Below are 15,668 nucleotides of genomic sequence, written 5' to 3'. Positions count from 1 at the left end.
AGATCCTGTTACCTGGAGCGGTGTGGGAAGGAAAAAAAAAAAAAAAAGCAGTCTGACAATGTTTAGCACATAGCTCAGCTGTGCATACAGAAAGATACAAAATTAACATATTGTTACATTTGTATCTATTCTATTTGTTCATCCACAGATCAAGAGGGATGAACTGATCTGTAGATGAAGTCAGTTACCCTAGGACAGTGATGGCGAACCCGTGGCACGCGTGCCACAGCCGGCACGCCGAGCCTTATCTGTGGGCACACCAGGAGAATCCAGCGGCGCGCTGTCTTCCCGGCTGTAGTGTGCGTGACAGCAGGGTCCCAAGTGCGCATGCACAAGAAGCAGTGCTCTTTGTGAATGGTAAGGCGGTACCTGGGACACATGACAGATCCCAGAAGCCGCCGGACCAATCACAAAGCGCAGTGCTTCTCGCGCATGCGCACTGGGCATCCGGCTGTCCGACGAGCGCCCACACTACAGAAGCCGGGAAGACAGCGCGCGGCTGGATAAAGGAACAGGTAAGATAAAAAAAAAAAACTCTGCGGAAGTAAGAGCGGGTACCTGTCAAATTCAGGTACCCGCTCCCCCTCCCTCCCCAAAGGTCAGCAGTCATCTCTGTACTGTCCCCGCAGTCTCTGGTCATCCCCTGTACTGTCCCCGCAGTCTCTGGTCATCCCCTGTACTGTCCCCGCAGTCTCTGGTCATCCCCTGTACTGTCCCCGCAGTCTCTGGTCATCTCCTGTACTGTCCCCGCAGTCTCTGGTCATCCCCTGTACTGTCCCCGCAGTCTCTGGTCATCTCCTGTACTGTCCCCGCAGTCTCTGGTCATCTCCTGTACTGTCCCCGCAGTCTCTGGTCATCTCCTGTACTGTCCCCGCAGTCTCTGGTCATCTCCTGTACTGTCCCCGCAGTCTCTGGTCATCCCTGTACTGTCCCCGCAGTCTCTGGTCATCCCTGTACTGTCCCCGCAGTCTCTGGTCATCCCTGTACTGTCCCCGCAGTCTCTGGTCATCCCTGTACTGTGTCCGCAGTCTCTGGTCATCCCTGTACTGTGTCCGCAGTCTCTGGTCATCCCTGTACTGTGTCCGCAGTCTCTGGTCATCCCTGTACTGTGTCCGCAGTCTCTGGTCATCCCTGTACTGTGTCCGCAGTCTCTGGTCATCCCTGTACTGTTAATTAGTTTGCACTACTGTACGAGTTGTTTTTTCTAAACCAAAAGCTCGATATTCAGGTTTCATTGCAGTGTTGGCACTTTGAAAGAAATAAGTTGGTTTTGGGTTGCAGTTTGGGCACTCGGGCTCAAAAAGGTTCGCCATCACTGCCGTAGGATCACATCTGTGCGGGTGGTGCTGCTGCGGATCCGCACGAAAATCCTGCACCACCCACACAGAGAAAAGCAGACCCGTGGGCGTGTGACATTAGTTCTAATGGCACGCTGCTCACACTGGAAAATGCAACTGTACTGGCAACTGAGGTTCCTGTGCGGGCTGTCTTTTCCAAAGAAGTGCAGGGACTTCTTCCCTGCGTGCCACGGGCACAGGAGTCCATTCAAATGAATGGGCTCTCGTGTCCATGCAAAACGTGGCCCACGCAGCCCGCACTGCCGCATATATGTGAACCGGGGGTTAAAGCAACCTGACAATTTAAAAAAATAAATAATTAGACGCTCCTCTGTTTAACCCCCTATTAACCCTTAGTTTACTCTAATCAGCCCTAAATAACCAATTCTGCTTCTCCATTCAATTATAAATTTCTCTGATGATTTTTTTGGTTGGTTTCTATTCTATTAATAATATTCAAACCTTTTTTTTGTTTGCTTGGTTAATATTTTTACACTTTTAACATATAATAATTACACATTACATTGAAAAAACAAAAAAAACAAAAAAAAAACAACTTTACTTCATTTGTAAATAATATTGCAATGCTTTGTACCAGAATCATAATTTTAGTGTACATTTTAAAACAGAACAAAAATTGCACACTTTTTAATGTAGCACTATTTCTTTTTTTTTCTAGCAGTGTTCGCTTAAAAATAAAAAGCGAGTTTTGTTTTAGTTTCATTACGTTTAATTGTCTAAAGACTGCGAAAGAAAAGAAAAAAAAAAAAAGTTGCAGGACAATATTCACAAAAAGAAAGCATTGTTTGTACTTAAACCAATATATGTATTACCTTGTTATCTAAAATGACAAAATCACAGAACAAACAGGTCCATTTCAGAAATTTAAAAATTGCTCTGGTCCACAGGGTGTGAACAATTGTGCGAGGCAAAGCAGTTAAAGCCAACTAGAGGGCTGGAGCTGTAGACTGTACACCACTACTTTATTTGCTCGGGTCCTCCAATCCACAAGCCAGCAATCCAGAAGAACATTTAGTGGTATACCCAAGTTCTAAAATAAGGAGTGATCTCATTATTGCACATATTAAGCTTCTGTTTCTTTATATCCCCAGATATACATGTGCCTGAAGTAGAACTAAAGCACAAAATGTAAATTTACAATTTGGATAGAGCATGCAACTGTTTTAACCACTTCACCTCTTACACATCACTATATCTAATTTTGACAATTCTGCTATGGCCCTGTTTATTCGGCAATAACTTTGTCAATGGTTCGAATCCCAGCCACGGCATCTCCTGCCTGGAGTTTGCATGATCTCCCTGTGCCTGCGTGGGTTTTCTCTGGGTACTCCAGTTTCCTCCCACACTCCAAAAGACATGCTGGTATGTGAATTGGCTCCTGTCTAAATTGTCCCTAGTATGTTTATGTATGAATGCGAGTTAGGGACCTTAGATTGTATGCCCCTTGAGGGTTAGGGACTGATGTGAATGTACAATATATATGTAAAAAGCGCTGCGTAAATTGACGGCGCTATACAAGTACCTGAAATAAATTACTAAAGATCAGTGTTTCTCAACCTTTTTTCAGTCAAAGCACCCTTTAAAATGATGTACAATCACAAGGCACCTCAATTCAAAATGTAAAAACCAAATGAAAAGTTTAACATAATGCAGCAATATTCACACATGGAGGACTCCCAGCATTAGTGGCTGCAAAGCAAACATGCCTTTGCACACTGGTACTGACAAGTATTCCAGCTTTTCTCTTCAGTTTCTCTCCCTCACTCAGCTAATGTAACCCCAGTAGTGCTGAAGAGGCATACAAGGTTGATGTGCCAGAAGACCTTATCAACAGGACATCATTGGTTGGTAGTTCACCAGAGGCTAGAAGGTTATCCTGGTACACAATAATAACTCATGGCTTTGTGTTACTAAAAGACAGGCTTGAGCCACTTGCTTGCTAATATACAATTGTTTGGGCAATGTTTAGGCATTTTGCCAAGGTACCCTGGTTGAAAAAAGGCTGCTATAGATAACGTAATATTTTTCACAATATTGTCCTGCAACAATTTAAAAAACAAAAAAACAAAAACTAACTTTATTTTTGTTAAACTGTGATAGTTTACAGAATAAAATGTGTACATGTTATGTGCAGTAACCTTATATTTTATTTTTAATTTGCCTTGTTTAAGACTCTATTCACATCTGGGCATTTTGTACCATGGGCAGAATCACTGCAATCCTACCCATGATCCCAAAACGACATTTAAAAATGACAAAATCGCACCATACGTGTTCAGGTGGCACTCATTTTCAATGGCACCTAAAATGTGGCGTGATTCTGACCCAAAAGATGCTCCTGCTCCTTTCTGAAAGACCAGCTTCAGTAGCAGAATGCCAGCGTTTTAGGGGCCATTGAAAATGAAAGACACCTGAACAGGAGTGGTGGGATTTGTCATTTTTTCTCAGCATTCTGAGATCACAAGTAGAATCATAGCAATTCTGCCACAATACAAAATGCCCAGATGTAAAGTGAGCCTAAAATGATAAGAAAAAAAGAAAAAAAAGTTATTTACAGATAAAATAAAGATTTTTTTTCAATGCTGTGCTTTTTTAAATGGGAAATGTGTAAAAATGTTAAGGGCAAAAAAAAAAAAAAAGTGTAAATATTAATAGTTAATAAAATTGAGGAAAAAAAATAAAATCAGCGAGAAACTAATAGTTGAATAGAGGGTATTCATTAGGGTTGATTAAAGTAAACTAAAGGTAAAATTTACATTTATATAGTACACACACACCTTCTGTTCAGATGCCTTTCATTTTCAATGGCCCCTAAAACGCTGTCATTCTGCCGCCGAACCTGGTCTCCCAGAAAGGAGCATCTTTTGGGACAGAATCGCACCACATTTTAGGTGCTATTGTAACACACACACTTTAACTGACATCATTTGATCTAAATTCATCCATTTGATCTGCAGATGAATGAACAGAAAGATATACAATATAACATTGTTACTTTTGTCTTTGTTTAATCACCCGAGTAGTGTTTTTGGTCCCCCCCCCTTTATTTTTTACAGCTGAATTCTTCTCTGAGTATACAATATTGTATATATTGTGGCTTTAAATAAACACAGCCGACACTGCATACTGGAGGGGGCGGGCATGTCCCAGAACAGAGAAAGGCTGTATATGCTACACACATCCTGTGTACACTTCTGAAGTATTATTTGGGTGTTTGTAGTATGTCCTGTATTTTTTTTTTAATTGGGGGGGGGGGGCATATGTGGCCCATTGGGAATATTTCCCTACACTTCCTGTCCCATAGCCACAAGGTGACAGGACATCTCTCCAATGTGAGATAAATCCCCTTTTAGGCTAAGTGCCCACTATTGCAGCTTTGGGAACGGCAGACCATTCATTTGAAGGAAAAAAAAAAAAAAAAAGATTCCAGCATCATTTTGAAAATGCACTGGCCAGAAAATCAAATGGCGCTTTTGCACCATGCAATTTCGCTGTGGTTCCTTCACCTGTAAACGCGCTGCGTTTTTAGATGTGTAGGGGTGCCATTAAAAATAAATGGCAGCCTCGCATGATTTGGCTGTGAGTGCAAGAACAGGTGCAATTCCTGCACTCTCAACCAACCACAATAATAGCCTTAGTTGTCACTAGAACCAGAGACCTGACAAGGGTTCTATAATCCCTTTCCACTGGTTTTTTTTTTTTTGACAAACAAGAAAAACCCCCCAAACAGTTTGGATTTAGATATATTTTTTTAACTCCACACATGCTTTATCTAAAAAGGGAAAGTGAAACACAACATTCTATATTATATAGCGGATGGCAAATTTATCTTATTAACACAATGCTGATCCTGCTTTCAGTTTTTGGATATGTACTCGAGGAATATCCCATGTTTTCGCATTTACCTGAGAGATTTGTGGTGTTGCGATTTAAAACAGTAATGTTGACTCACAATCCTATGTTTGGGTGTTAGCTGGTTGATTTTTTTACTGTAGTAAATTAATATAAAAAATTGTATTTAAGAAAAAAAACACAAAAAAAACACCCACACATACAAGGACCTCATGGAATAGTGACCTGGAATATCAGATGTGCATGACCATCCTCAACTTGACTTCTCATGACATCAATCTAATTAACCTGCATCAGGCTCTGTGTGTGCATATATGTATGCAGTATATATACACACTGTATATCTATCACCATTCCCTGCAATTAATAGAGTAAAACGTTCACCCACTTAACTGACGACCAGCAGGCGAAAACAGTCAGATCACTTCTCCAGCTCACCTTAACTTAACACAATGACATTTCATTTAATCAGCCTACAGAGACCATATGCTGCAGTCACTGCCAACTGTACCACCATTACAGTGAATGAACAGTGAAGACTATGAATAATAAAATGCCTTCAATACATCTTCACCATCAATACATCCAGTGTTGATAGGGGCATCCTTCCTGCAGAGCTATTGTGTTCTGACAATGGGGGGCCTTCCCCGCCATTAGAATACAATGATCAGTGTTGCCAGCTATAACCAGCAGCACTGATCAATTGAAAAAAACCTGACAGACTGGTTGTACAGAAGTCCAAGGAGAGATTGTGTTCAACCAGCCTGCCCATAAATGGATCTAAACTTGGCCAGTCCTTGCTGAGCCAGACAAATTTTGATCTGATCCATCATAGTCAATGGAACTGCACGACACCTTTTTTATCTTTTTAAGCGCATTTTTTGAGTCACATTTCATCCCGGGTCCCCTGGGGAAAAAAAAAATGACAATGCATGCAAAATGCATTATGTGTTGTGGTAAAGGTTAACATACCACATTAGATACAAGTTCCCATTGGAATTTCACAGAACGCACTCCACACTCCTGTGCAATGTGGTTTGCAGCCCATTCATTTGAATGGGCTGAAATCATAACAGATCACATCAGCAGTAAAATGCACTGCAATCAGATTGCATTATACTGTGGTACCGTGTGATCTGGGTCAAGGAAATGCACTGCATTTGGGGTGTCATTGGGATCATAATGAAATCCGGAGCAGATCGCACACCCCATTTGTTTTAAATGCAGTGTGGGAAACTAGCATGAAAAATGGGGTTCCTGCACCGTGCCCTGATGTGAACCGGCCCTAAAAACACAATATACATTTTTAACCAGTTTCTGATCACCCACCATGTACTGCAGATGGGCAAAGCGATGTACGGGTACCTCACTGCCTACCTCTGGTTTTTGGGCATGTGTGTCCCCCCCGCCAGCACATGCTGTGATTGTACACAGCAGGAGCCTGTCAGCAAGTCCCAGCCAATGATTCATGGCCAGGACCTGCTGATGGGTGCAGTGAAATCACAACCCAGGGCTCTGTGTTGGTAAACAACACAGAGCCCTGTACGGAGGACGATCTGTATGTTTCTTATCCCTGCAAAGAATGAGAAACCGATAGATCAGTTAGTAAAAGCATTACACTTTACACATCATTAAGCACTCATTTAACACCTTGATCACCCTAGATGTTAACCCCTTCCCAGCCAGTGGCATTAGTAAAGTGACAGTATATAGTATGATCACTGTTCACTGATTAGGCCTAGTTCACACCATAAGTGCAGAAACTAGCACACAGATTTCACTTGCAGAGACATCAGTGTTCATGCTTTAATGAGTTTTATACACATTGCAGATTCTTGCACAGAAAAAAAAAAAATCAGCACATGATACTTGTGTTGTGGTGTGAACAGGTCACATAGAGAACAACAAGATTTTGTCGTGCCCTTGCAGAACTCGTGCAGATAAACTGGATGTCTGCACCATGGTGTGAACGAGCCCTTAATGTCACTGATATAAGTGGCAGTTAGTGTCTAAGTGCCTGCCGCACTACCATTATAAGTTGCTGATCACCACCATTAGTAGTATAAAAAAATTTATAAACGCTATAACTTTCACGTAAACCAATTAATTTACACATATTGGGATTTTGTTTTTAGCAAAGACATGGAGCAAAATACATTTTGGCCTAAATTTATGAAGAATTGTTATTTATTTTAATTTTTTACTGGATATGTTTATAGCAAAAAGTTAAAAATAGTTTTTTTTCAAAATTGGTATTTTGTTTATAGTGCAAAAAAAAATAAAAAACACAGAGATGATCAAATATCACCGAAAGAAAGCTCTATTTGTGGGGGGAAAAAAGGGGGTGTAAATTTCATTTGAGTGCAGGGTTGCATGACCGCACAATTGTCAGTTAAATGAATGCAGCACCGCATTGCAAAATATGGCCTGGTCAGGAAGGGGGGGTAAATCCTCTGAAGGTTAAGTGGTTAAAGTAGCGCCAGGCTGTATAGCAAAAAAATGGTCTGGTCATAAAGGGGGTAAAACCTTCTGGAGCTAAAGTGGTTAAAATCCATATTTACAAGGCATCAGTGTGAATGAGCCCTCAGTGTGAATGAGCTCATGAATGAATGAGCATCCAATCAGAAAAGCCCTTACACTACATAGTTGGTGGTAGATCAGATTGTACAGTGTATGGTCAGATTTCTCCCCAGTACTAATAAACAGATAACATTGGACTGTATGTGGGGAAATAAACACTAAAGTTATCAGGAGTGGGGTAGCTTTTTACGCCGACCAATCAACTTCCACACGTTGAGTTAAGCTTTGAAAATGAAAGCTAGACTGTGATTGGCGGCCCCGCACATCAGCTCCGGTCGGGATGTGTGTGGCTGCGATCAATGAACGGTATGTTGGAGAGGACGTCATCGGCCATCAATCACAGACACCAGTAGGCTCCGTCCGGCCCTTTGTTCTCTCAGTACACAGCTGGACAGTCGGCCATGTGAGCCCCATATACAGGTGAGATCTCCCGGCCTGCTCTCCCCTACCCCCACACAGCCCAATCCCCCCGACATACACTGCGATGGATCCTCTCCCCGGGGGAGGCTGTGTTCTCGCCGCGCTGGAATCACTCCCTCCTTCGATCCAACGTGGGCTCCCTGCGCCTCCTCCGACCGCACGCGCTCCCCGGAATAATGGCCCGAGACCCCAGACGGTGCACTAACATAGGCCGTCACTCAATGGGCGGGACCGGGCGATAACCACGCCCCGCACTAGTCACCGCCCCATCAGCCAAGGGAGAACAGCGCCTCTCTTGCCTAGGTCCGGTTCTGGTAAAAACACGACGAGCTCTGCATCTGTCCAATCAGGAGTGACATGCGGAGCGCCCCGCCTACTAAACGGGACCTGCACTGGCGCGCAGGCGCAGTGTTAACGCAGAGAGAGTCCACGTGGGAAGCGGAAGCAAACAACTAGCACACGTGGGCTTAGAGTGAGCAGGTGTCAGCGCTGGACGTGGTTTGTGTGAGGAAAGCTTAGTACTACATCCGGCCATGGCGAGCTTCTCTCTCACACCCGTGTGCCCGAGGAGGCGAGCAGTCGTGTGTTGTATGTGAAGGGCGGACACTGCTGCCCGGGTGTGGTGTGCAGAGAGCGCCGTGTGTTGGCAGCAGCTGCTTGTCTGTTCAGCCTGACGACTCCTTGCTTGTCCTCTGTACACCCTTCACTTGTAATAGATGCACAGCAGTACATTCCGTACTGCTCTTCCCTATGACTCTCGTGTACCGGTGGCTGCCCCGCGCTCCCCTCACTCGCCTTCCGGGTGTCCTATATTCGAGGAGGGTACGGTCACCTGCACTGTGCTGGGAGGGCCAGAAGGTGGCAGCAGTGTCATCACTTCCAACCCGCAGTGAAGGTGCAGTGCCTATGGGACCGAGCCTGTCCGCCTTCCTATGGCTGTGATCAGTGAGCCTGCTTCTACATGGCCTCCAGCAAGATGATCATTACATATGTACACGTGTAAGGGCAGCCTCACCTCAGCCTGGTTCACTGTAGTGGGTTGGGGCTCATTCACATAGACATATTGGGATCAGTTCACTAAAGGTTACCTCGTGATAGCACTGTCATGTGACTCATTTGCATAAATTATCGCATGTGGCAACAAAATGTCCAATTACCCCCCCCCCCAAAAAAAATTATTCTGTGGTATTTAAAAAAACATGCAGTTGGCTGTTAAGTCCAATTCACAATCAGAACAGAAAGTAAAAAAGGATACCACCAGGGTTTTGCTGGTGGTATCACATGCAGTATTTTTTTCAGATGCAGGGAGGGGGTTCCCCCAACCCCTAGAGGTCTTGTAATGGATATTAGGGGAACCCCAAACCAAATATAAAAAGTGTGGGCTTCCCCCAGATCCATACTATACCCAAAATCCCTTAGGATTGTGAGGAGATACACACGCCAATTTTTTTTTTTTTTAAATTAGTGGCAGGATAAAGAAAGCAAATTGCACACTATGGTTTCTGGGCTGTACTACGGGTACAAACAACAACTAACATACAAACCTGTGGTATCGCTGCAATCATCAGGAGCAGGAGAAATTATTTTGGGCTGTTCTTTGGTGGTAGATTATGGTAGTAGCAAGAAATATACAGCTAAATTAAAAAAAAAAAAGCCTTTAACTATATTGGGCCAGTTTTCCTTTGGTAGTAAAAGAAAATCAGGAGATATTCATTACCATTTACCGCCAAATGAAAGCTCAATTGTCTTGAAACAAACAAGGTATAGTCCACCTGGATACACAAAGTAGTTGTGATGATATGTATGGTTTTGCTAACACATGTCAAAGTTGCAAAATTGTGCTTAGACGTTAAGATTTGTTTTTCCTTAATCACCACTGGGTCCTTGAAAATCTGCTGAGGCTGCACTGATGATCAGGGCGCTGTGTACTGTAAAATAATATACTCACTGCTCCCCTTCACAGATTGGGCTCTTCTTCCTTCACACGGTCTCTGTGTGAGGGAAGGAGGGCCGTTAACAGGCTAAGACCTCTTCTGTTTACATCTGTGATCACTTGTGATTGGACAGCAATCGTGGAAAAGGGCCGCTAGGATTTGCCCTTTACCCCGGTCTGTGATATGCTGTGTTTAAGGCACACAGCGGTCATAGAGACTTCCCAATGCGCACCCACGGGAGGACATCCAGGGACACCCTACCAGAACTGGAGAATGGTGATATTTTGAATAGCATGGGCAGGAAGTGGTTAAAGAGGTGAAGTTAAAAAAAGTGGATTTTATCACTTCAAATACAGTGAAGGCATCATACAAAATGGACCTTTTTAACACTGCTTCGGGGCATCTGGCGGGTTTTTTTTCTGCCTTTACACGCCCCTGCGTGTTAGCCTATGTACCTACAATAGGCGTTTAGGGGAGCAGTAGCATTTTGGCAGAAAGTGTGCCCTGTATAAACGTGTGTTACCACTAGACATGTTCAGTGCTTTAGCGTTAATTCATTTCAATGGCTAGAATAAATGATTATTCTGGCCAGTGAAATTAACGTCCAAGACCTTGACGCTGCTAAATGTGCCTAAACGTGTTACATCAAATGTTTTATCTGCCGAAATGCCACTGCTAGGAGAAAAAGCATCTAGGAGGGATGGCCAAAGTGTACAGTGTGCATGAGGCACAATTGCATTTGTAAATAAATATGGTGAAAATGTTTTGAAATCACTCTAAGCCTGGGTTCACACTTCTGCGGTACGGAGCATCGCATGTGATTTGCACAGGAACCGTTCTGCATTCCTGTGCAAATCACGTGAATTCTGTGCAGTGCAATTTGAACCATACATTTTATATAGCTCAAATCACACCGCATCCACACCAAAAATGTGCAGGACCCTTTTTTTTGTCTGCATGAGAATCGGACAGCATGGGTAGTCACACCCATGCGATCTGATTCTGCACATTGCACCGCGTTTTGTGAACTGATTTCGGGGTGTTGTTAATTTAACCACTTTCCTGCTGCCCTATAGTAGAAATACTGCTACAGGGCGGCTGGGGTGTTCAAAATCACATGTATATATACCTGATTTTGCATTCCTGGGTAGGGGTTGTGCACGTGCCCTATCCGCGCCGCTATTCACGGACTCGCCTGTCAGTCACTGGATCCCAGACGGTAATTACTTGCCGGCACCCAGTGGTCGCCGATTATTACTGATGGGGGGAGAGATCTGTATGTAAACAATATAGTTCTCTCCCCTGTCAGCTCCAGCACACTGCTTTGTATGGCTCTGCATAGCAGAGCCATACAAAGCAGTGTGCTTACAGTTGAAAGCACAGACACAGCCTACTGTAAAACGGCACACAGTTAACACTTTGATCGCCCCACATGTTAACCCCTTCTTGCCCAGTGCCAATAATACAGTCAGTGCTTTTTCTAGTACTGATCACTGTATTGGTGTTGCTGGGGATGTCAGTGACACCAAGTCAGTCCCCCCACCCTCCCCCCACAGTCCTGCTACAAGTTGCTGATCGCTGCCATTACTGGTGGGAAAAAAAAATAAAAATAAAATGCCAGTATCTATACTGCCATTTGTAGATGCTATAACTTTCATGTAAGCCAATTCATTTACACATATTGGGATTTTTTTTTAGCAAAGACGTGGCAGAATACATTTTGGCCTAAATTTATGAAATTAGATTTTTTAAATTTTCTTACTGGACATGTTTAATAGCAAAAAGTAAAAAATATTGTTTTTTTCTCAAAATTGTCAGTCTTTTATTTTTTTTTGTATAGTGCAAAAAATAAAAAATGCACTGGGGAAAAAAAGGGCGTAAATTTAATTTGGGTGCAATTGTCAGTTGAACTAATGCAGTGCTGTAAAGCAAAAAAATGGCCTAGTCAGGAAGGAGGGTAAAACCTCTGGAGGGCAAGTGGTTAACAAACACACCCACAGTGGTTCGCATGAACGGGATGCGATTACAATGCAGTGCGGAATTTGCACAGAAACTGGTGCGAATTCTGCACCGCATCATTGTGAACCCAAGCTCAATCCATTCTGAAAACTGCGGAATCAGAAGTACCTTTTATAATTCGGTCAGATGACAAAATAATTTACCAACATATTTCCTTTCAATTGTAAATACATGCCTCCAGATTTAAAATAGATTATATCAGTTTTCTGGTTTCTTTGATCCCCCAGAAAAATAAATAGTGCTGTGATTAGCCACTTCTGCATCATGTTTTGTGCATTAACATGAGTCCTAGCAAGGACAGAAATGTGACAAGGCAGACAGAGACTCTGGTCATTTCTCTTGAAATGTAATTCGTTTACAAGGAAGCAGCTCATGTTGCTTTTTGCCTGAAGCCATTAATGTAACTCTGTAATTGTCCGGTTTGTTACACAGAAGTGATTCTAGGCTTGTATAGACCGAAAAGCTACAGCTCCTTCCACTTCCTCTTTAAAATCTGAATTGCTGATCTCCTGATGAAGCTCAGATTGTCTCTGGTCACAATACTTTCTAAAGCTGGCCATAAACATATAGGTTTTTTTGCGCTCAGCCTACAGCGGCAGGGGTGGGACACATGGTTGGAGGGGGATTTCAACTAAAAGAAGCATCTGCACATGGGACATATTCTATTGACTGTAAAGTATGTCCCTTGATCTGATTTTTCAGTTTTTTTAAATTTTGGTTGCATTTGGGCTTTAATGCGATGGCTTCTTCAGGTCCACCAACAGACTGTGTAGCCATGAGGCAGATATGCTGTCGTGTATAGACATCAGTAAATTAAAGTTATGGTAAGAATTCGATACAATTTCAATTTTATCCTCACTTTCTGTCCTGGATACACAAGAGGATGTTAGATTAAATCCCATCTTTCACAGCTGTCACAGGAAGAGGTATCCCTCCTGGAATATTCCCCCTCATCCTCTACCAGTAACATTGTACAATGGTCATCAGTTCAAATAGTGAGATTAATTCTTCTCAGTGAGCCCTCAGACAACAGGGCTTCTAACCCTTCCCTACTGTGATAAAAAACAGTTTGTCAAGTGATTCATTTTTAGCTCTGGAAATGGACTTGAAGCCCTAGACTACGACTTTGAAATCCGAAGTCGCATGTCAGCGATTTCATGCCCAGATGTCAGTGCAAATCGCACCAGAAATCGGCGAAAGTAGTGCAGGAACAACTTTTCAAATCGGTGCGACTACGATGAAGTTGCACCGATTAGAACAGTTCCTTTGCCAATCATAGTGTGCAACTTGCCATGCAATTTGAACTGTCAACTTCAAATCGAATGACAAATTGCATCAGTGTGAATAGGGGCTAGAGCAGATTCCCTTTGCTACATTGTTTTAAAGCTAAACTCTGGGCAAAAAAAAAATTCCCTTGCAGTGGGGCTGTGCCTGCGTTGCAAGGGTAATTGCTCGTTTTTTGTTTTTTTTTTATCGAGGGGAGGGATGAAAAGAGATGCACTTACCTGATTCTACCCTCACAAGACCAGTCCCTGCATCTCCAGCACCCCCTCGCTCTAGCGGTCAGTAATCCTGATATCAAGACCAGAGCAGACTCCGCAGACGTTCTGGATGAGAGGGCGCCAGGAACAGTACACAGCTGGTGGCGCACAGCTTGCAGGTGGAGAAGGATCAGGTAAGTAGGCGGCTTTCTCCTCTCCCCTAGATAAAACAAGCACTTAACCCTTTGCTGTGCGAGCACAGCCCCACTGCAAGGGAAAGCTTTTTTTTCTTTTTTGCCCGGAGTTGAGCTTTTAAAAAGAAGCCCATAAGTGGGGAGGGTAGTAGCTGCAAAAACGGTAAAGGGCAGCGTGAAGGACTGTTGGGAAGTTCTCATTTATTATGTTTAATTTTTTTCTGCCACCAGTAATCTTTTATTTGGACACAGCAGACATCTAAGGCTCGGTTCATATCTATGCAGGTTGCAGTTGATGCTTTTTTCCGGTACGCTTTGCTTTTTTGAAACTGCATTTTTAATGTGTTTTTGATATGTTTTGAGTTTTGCTGTTTTTTTTTTTAGCTAATTGGAAAGTATGACAGTTCTGTTCATATAATGCGACTTTGATGCAATGTTACGCTATCTGGCTCTGCAAAATGCGACTTTGGGTGCATACATGCACTGCATTTGCAATCTGCATTTGGGGTACTATAAACAATACATTGGCACCTGTGTGCAAATTGCAAGGACAGCACGATCACATGCTTTGTAGAAAATGTTCACATAACACACCTTACTAGTACCCTGTTCTGGTGTTAACCAAACCTGAATCTATGAGAGAGAATTAAAATATGTGGTCTACTGCAGAGGCAAATGCACCCACGTGAAAAACAAAATTCACAAACGTCAGTATCTCATTCAAGGACAACAACAAAAGGTAATGTTTATAAATCCCTGGAAAATGAATGTTTTTATCTCAGCTTGTAAAATTTCTGAACATTCCTTCACACCTCTGACTCACACCATTATGACTTTGAAATCGTGCGACTTCGTGGAAGTCTTCAAAGCCAGATGTCTTTCCGATTTCAGGTGTCTATGCAAGTCGCACCTGAAGTAGTGCGTGCACTACTTTCAAAATCTACGATTCTGACCAAATCTGAATCACACTGATATGACTGCTTTAATTGCAGACAATAGGGTGCAACTTGCCATGTGATTTCAAACACGCATCGTATGGCAAGTCGCACCCAGTATGACCAGGCACTTACACTCTTAAACTTTCTATAAATCTGTAGGGTATGTCAGCATTTTCAAAAGAAAAGTACCTAGTTACCTTAAATAAAAATACTGTTTCGAGTTGCTAAATGCCACTTAGTCTAGGCACAAATGACATGGCCAGTGGCTAAAACGTGCATTGTGGATGTTTGACATAATTAGAGACTGTGGCAATTCCACTTAAGAGGACTATTAAGTCATATTTACTTTACTGTTCATCTACTTTTATCCTAAAGCTGGCCATAAACTGTAAACAAATTTTATCCAGTTCCTGATGAACTTGCCGAAATTGGCTTAGTGGGTGGCCCTGTTTGCCCTTCCTGCCTGACATCCTTCAACTGAAAAATGAAAGGTGCCAGGTGAAAAATTGTCGTCCAAGCAGGAAATACATCCAGTCAGTTGTAGCTGCTGTGCAGGTATTCGGACAACTGCCCCTAGTGGCTATTGGAATAAGATGGCCCAGCAGGGGGATTGGTCACTCTCTGCTGTTCAGCGTAGATGGAGGAATCTTTTAGAATCTAATCATTTATGGTTAGATGCAAACAGAGAGCATCCAGTAACTGTGTTGTTTCTTCCAGCTATCGCCTATAAAGTTGCTAACAGAGGGAACCAAATAAAGTGAATATCTAATTCAAATGAATCTCAAATGCTGTATTCCAATTTAGATTATCAAAACAAATGCAGAAGTGTGTGTTTAGCAGTTCAGTTTAGTGTACCATTTCCTATCTGTCAGTTTGGATAAAAAGGTATGCT

The 15,668-nt window shown here is 42.8% G+C and overlaps 1 protein-coding gene across 3 annotated transcripts in view; it reads right to left on the bottom strand.

The window, feature by feature from the left end:
- The window catches only part of IMPDH1 (inosine monophosphate dehydrogenase 1), a 176,114-nt gene that overhangs the window by 70,760 nt on the left and 89,686 nt on the right, over positions 1-15,668 (bottom strand). The window contains exon 1 of one of the 3 annotated variants that reach the window (XM_089676990.1): positions 8,269-8,454. The exons of the other annotated variants lie outside the window; for them this stretch is intronic. The gene's annotated coding sequence lies outside the window, so the exon portion shown is untranslated. Of the gene's footprint in view, positions 1-8,268; positions 8,455-15,668 lie in introns of those variants that run through there. 3 annotated transcript variants of the gene reach the window in all.

Source organism: Staurois parvus, unplaced genomic scaffold (genome assembly GCF_062004578.1).
Source record: "Staurois parvus isolate SC_StPar_1 unplaced genomic scaffold, SC_StPar_1.0 ptg000175l, whole genome shotgun sequence".
NCBI classification, from domain to species: Eukaryota; Metazoa; Chordata; class Amphibia; order Anura; family Ranidae; genus Staurois; species Staurois parvus.
Note: the sequence above shows the minus strand (reverse complement) of the source record. Positions and strands in the feature narration are given on the sequence as shown.